Consider the following 5,293-nt stretch of genomic DNA (forward strand, 5'->3'; position numbering starts at 1 on the left):
TGACTATGATGTGTAATCTCTCCCGGCCGTTGGATCTCTCAATAAATCCCATTGTTTGACATTCAGAATTCCTGCTCCTCCTGTCTCTCCGTGTCCTGATTTCCATTGCAACAGAAGTTTCTCTTACAGGTCCTGTTATTGGAATACCATCCAAAGTGTGGAGGAGGATCCAGCCGAAGGGACTGGACAATAGGCTGAAGGACCTTAACTGGCTGTGCCTGCTCAGGTGCCTGCCAGTGCGGGAAATCATGTACCGTCATGGATTGGCAAGGTCTCCGGTGTGCCCTAGGCCAGATTGTAAGGATGAAGAGACCATCAGACATGTCATGTGGGACTGTACATTTGCACAGGGAGCATGGAGAAGAGTAGAAGGGTGGTTAGGACAGAGTTTTCCTGGGTTTAAAATTACATGGGATGGGATTGAAAGGGGCTCGGGTCCTGGTAAATTTTGGGCAAGTTTCCCCGTTTGGCTAGTGGTAAGCCTGCTCAAGAGACATCTTTGGCTGGCTAGGCAGGATGTTGCAAAGAACAAATGCGGCAGCAGCATAAGGGGGATAATAGGAAAAGTAAGGGCAGATATGAAGGGGAGAATGGAGAGGGACATTCTGAAATGGGGACAACACGCCGCTTTGGAAAGATGGAAGGGAGGTTTAGGGCTGGTGGGGTGAAGACCAGAACACCTAACTGTATTTGCATGTATACAAAGTAAAAGTGTTATATGTGTTGTATTTAATGTCAATTGTTTACTTGTTTGTAAACTGTGTATATGAATGAAGTAAATTGAAGAAAACATTTTTTTTTTTTTTTTAAATCTGTTCTTATCAGTTTAATATCTGATACGTCCCCTATACGGGGACTATATATTAAATGGATTTTTAGCACTGGGAGCTGAAAGAGGGGCTTGCCCCGTTCACTCCACGCATCGACCCGGTATTGCAGCGCCTCCGGGAACGGTGCACCCATCTCCTGACTTGTGGAAAAACAAAGAAAGACGCATCTCGAAACCAAAACAGATGGTTTCAATTGAGGGCAGAAACTGCAGCGGGTTTTTTTGGACTCAATGCCAAAGTCGCTAAAGATGACAAATTGAACTTGCTTGGCTCTGGAGCGTGGCACGCTGAGTGAGGCTCACTGCAAGTAGCCAGGTTTTCTTTGACCTTTTCTTCAACACTATAATGAGGGGAGAGCGCGAACGCAGTCCCCCACTACCACAAATTATGCAGTCGAGATTCCCACATTTGGGGAATTCGCAGCGGTCAGCATAGCCGGGGTGCAATGGCCGAGCCTCGCCCTGGGTGAACCAATTTTTTTTTAGACGCTTTATTGGTATTAAGGCACATCATTTACAAAGGACAAACTTGCAGGTACATTTTCCTGTTTTAAAAAAAACACAATTATACTCCTATTACAACAAAATATATGTTTTCTTCTTTTTTCCAACAACAATTCATTTAAAATGCATTCAAATATGTTGTCTTTTTCAACAACAGTTCAGTTAAAAGTGCATCAATATCTGCAGGTATTTATCTTTTTCTTTCCCAACAACAATTCAGTTAAAGTGCATCAATATCTGCAGGTATTTATCTTTTTCTTTCCCAACAACAATTCAGTTAAAGTGCATCAATATCTTTAGTTCTTGTCCCAACAACAATTCATTTTAAAGTGCATCAAAATCTTCAGTTTTCCCAACAACAAATCATTTAAAGTGCATCCATCACTTCATCAATTTTCCACCTGATTTTAATTTCGGCCACCTTAAACTTCACTCTGTCCCTGAGAATGTAGTCATGGACCATTGTGAGGCTAAACCTTTACCACTGACTGTGTGGACATTTGGCATTTCTTAAAGGTGGTTAATTTTATACAGAAATTTCGGCATGGTTTTCAAAGTGTCACCATTGGGGCGTCTTCTTTGATCTCTTTTTCTTGGATTTCATAGCCCTTTCTTTTTTTCAGATAGATATCCTTTATAGATGTAGCCGAAGGGACAGAAAATACATCCTCAGGCTCAAGTAAGGGATTTGAGGTTGGGGGGGGGGAGGGTTCACCTGACTGTGATGACTCCTGGGGGCGTTTCCGTGATGGTGAATCCCCTGCGTCTTTTCTCTGGTTGATGGCGATAGGTAGGATTAAAGGGACACTTGCCTGTGCTTTTTCAGGGGGGTCCTCCCTGAGTACTTGCTTCCCCTGGGGTTGAGGAGTGGTGAGCTTTGCCATTATGGAATCTAGTGTATTCTCGGCGTCTTGAAGGGTCCCAGGGTTCCTCCCGTTTCTGGTACCTGGGTCGTGGTTGGGCAGTGGATCTGCCTTATGGACTGTAGCGTCGGCCATAGGGAGGGGGATGTAGGTCGTGCCTAAGATGTCCTCCACTGTGTCGGCGCTCCAGTCAATGAGCGATTCACCTCCTGATGTCTCCTTCTCTTGGTCCTGAATGGGATCTTGTATTGGCTGCTGAGAGACATTATTTGTTGGTTCTTGGTTGGTTTCTGAGCGGGAAGCCTGACTGATTTCTGGTTCCTCATTTGCGTGTTCCTCCTCTCTGGCTTCAGGGGTTTTAAAAAGTGAAAGTTTCACCCGGTGGGAGTAAGCATGCGGGCAGTCTTTGAAGCGGTGGTTTTTGGAGGAGCAGAGGTTGCACTTGACAGGGGTTGGGCAATTTGCTGATGAGTGGTCTGTTACTTTGCAGATCCTGCAGATATTCCGGCTACAGTCTGCTGCAAGGTGGTCTAGACTGCCACACTTCCTGCATTCTTTTGGCTGCCCATGGTAGAAGACAGATCCCCTGAAGGCTCCCAACTGTATGGTGTTGGGAATGTGTCTCAGCAGCCCATCCTGTCGTTGGAGACGGACCTGGAAACGTCTAGACCCGGTTTTTATTCCATCAATGTCCATCACCTCTATTGCATTTTGTACTTCACAGTATCTTGTCATCCAAGTCCAGACATCCTGGTTCCTGACTTTTTCTGAAAATATCATCACATAAACAGTTTTCAGGTCCCTTTCGGCAAGTGGTGTCATGCTGATCTTATCAAAGCCTGATGCTGACGTTTTCTTCTTTTCTAATCTCTCCAGGCAGTTTTGGAAGTGTTGGCTGGTTGTAAAGATGACCTCAAATATATTTTTCCCCGGGTAAGCAAAGATGTATTCCAGATGGTCTGATGAAAAATCAAGCTCTTTCTGGAGGATGTGTCGGCTGAACTGCAAGCGGTCCATCTGTAGATCTTCCAGAAGGTCAAAACGAACAGCGTTCTGGCGATTGGTCTGGTTTGATGCCATGGTGAACCCACTGGTCTTGGGTTACCACGGATACTTTATTGCGCCCCTTACACCGCACGACAGCAACAAAGCCAAAGGAGAACCACCACCTGGTATCTCCCCTGCCAGGTAAGTATGAGTTGGACGGGTCAGAGACAGGGCAGTATAGTGCTCCTACTGTTAAGCTCCGTGATCGCTTTTCAGGACTGAACCCACAATACAAACACGGACAGAAAAACAGGAGTTTGTAGCAAAAGGTTTATTCTTGTATCATGACAGGGGATATTAACTGTGTAATATAGTCCAGGAAAGGGCATTCAAAAACTAGGGAATGGAGATCCTCAGCCGAGGCTCCGGAGTGAGCTGGGGATATCGCCAGGCAGATGAGAGGTGGCTTGAGCCTGAGTCTGTATGCTCCCGAGAGCGAGTAGGTTGGAGTAAGAGTTAGTGTTTGTCCTTCCAGACAGGAGTGTGGCGAGCAGGGGTTTCAGAGCGAGGGGAGCGAGCAGGCTGGAGCGGGTAGCGTGGAGAGCGGATGAATCCGACGAGGAAGTGGCTGGACGTGGCTAGCAGAGGAGGTGATGATGGGTTCTGGATAGAGAGACAAACAGGTAAGACAAAAACTACAATTGAATCCATGAAATATATCTTTGACCAAAACCAAACTTGTCAAGAGCTGAAAATCAATAACCCCACTCCACTCGGTCAAAAGCCTTCTCCGCATCCGTAGAGATTACCATTTCAGCCTCTTGTGTGCTAGACTTAGACATTATAATATTAAGGAGGCGGCGAATATTTGAGGACAACTGTCTACCCCTTATGAAGCCAGTTTGATTACCCAAAATAATGTTTGGTAGACAGGGGTCCAGGCGGCTAGCCATGTCAGAGTTGAGCAAACTAACAGGTGCTACATTCTGCTGGATCTTTGGTTTTCTTTGGAATGAGTAACATTTATGCTTGAGTTACGGACTGAGGAAGGGAACCACGCTCTAAGGAGTCGTTGAACATATCCAATAGCAAGGGAGCCAGTTGATCAGAGAATTTCTTTAAAAAGTCAGCTGGGAAGCCGTCCGGGCCCGGTGCCTTGCCATTCTGTATTAATCTGAGACTGTCTGTAACCTCCTTTAAACTGATTGGAGCATCTACATTCATTTTACTTGTTTCATTGATCATAGGGAAGTCCAAATTATCCAAAAATTGTTTCATTAAGATGTTGTCAGGTGGAGCCTCTGATTGGTAAAGATTAGAATAGTACGAAGCGAAAACATTATTTATCTCCTTTGGGTCTGTAACTATTGTATGGGGGGGTTTGCGAATTTGTGTAATAAAACTTATGCTTATATTCCCTGGCACTGTAAGAGATAATATCACCGCCAATTACCGCTTTACAGGTTTCCCACAGGAGGGAAGGAGAAGTCGAGTCAGATTTGTTGTTTAGGATAAAGAGCCTAATTTTCTCAGAAATAAATTCGCAGAATTTATTAGAAGATAATAACCCTGTATTCAATCTCCAATTTGAGCGCTGTCCACTTTTAGGAAGCAATTCCAAGTCTAATAAAAGGGGGGCATGGTCTGATATGACTATTGCTGAATATTCACATAATTTCACTGAATGAAGGAGTATTTTGTCTAAAAAAAGAGTATCAATGCGAGAATATGTTTGATGAACATGGGAATAGAATGAAAACTCTTTTGCTGTTGGGTGGCTGAATCGCCACGTATCCACACAACCTATTTGGTCAACAAGTGTCATGAGAGCTCTAGCCGTACTAGATGGGGTTAGGTTTTTTGGCTTGGATAAATCAAGGGCAGGATTAACGACCAAGTTAAGATCTCCCCCCAAAATAAGGTGGTGTGAATCCAGGCATGGGATTAATGAGAATAAGGACGTCATCAAATTAGGACAACTCCAATTAAAAACACAACCCAACGAGATCAGATGTCTGAATCTCTAACAAATCACTACAACCTTGTCCTAAACTCATCCTGTAACGCAGGAAATGTTCTGCACACCTCCGGTTAACTACGGTGTAGTTTG

The 5,293-nt window shown here is 44.6% G+C and overlaps 2 pseudogenes; one reads left to right on the plus strand and one right to left on the minus strand.

Moving 5' to 3' along the window:
• The first annotated feature begins 791 nt into the window (after positions 1 to 791).
• On the plus strand, positions 792 to 964 carry LOC117442420 (U2 spliceosomal RNA; annotated as a pseudogene).
• Positions 965 to 1,177: 213 nt separating this feature from the next.
• LOC117442414 (U1 spliceosomal RNA) lies at positions 1,178 to 1,372 on the minus strand (annotated as a pseudogene).
• Between the last annotated feature and the right edge of the window lie 3,921 nt (positions 1,373 to 5,293).

The sequence above is a fragment of the Pseudochaenichthys georgianus genome, unplaced genomic scaffold, assembly GCF_902827115.2.
Source record: "Pseudochaenichthys georgianus unplaced genomic scaffold, fPseGeo1.2 scaffold_426_arrow_ctg1, whole genome shotgun sequence".
Classification (NCBI taxonomy): Eukaryota; Metazoa; Chordata; class Actinopteri; order Perciformes; family Channichthyidae; genus Pseudochaenichthys; species Pseudochaenichthys georgianus.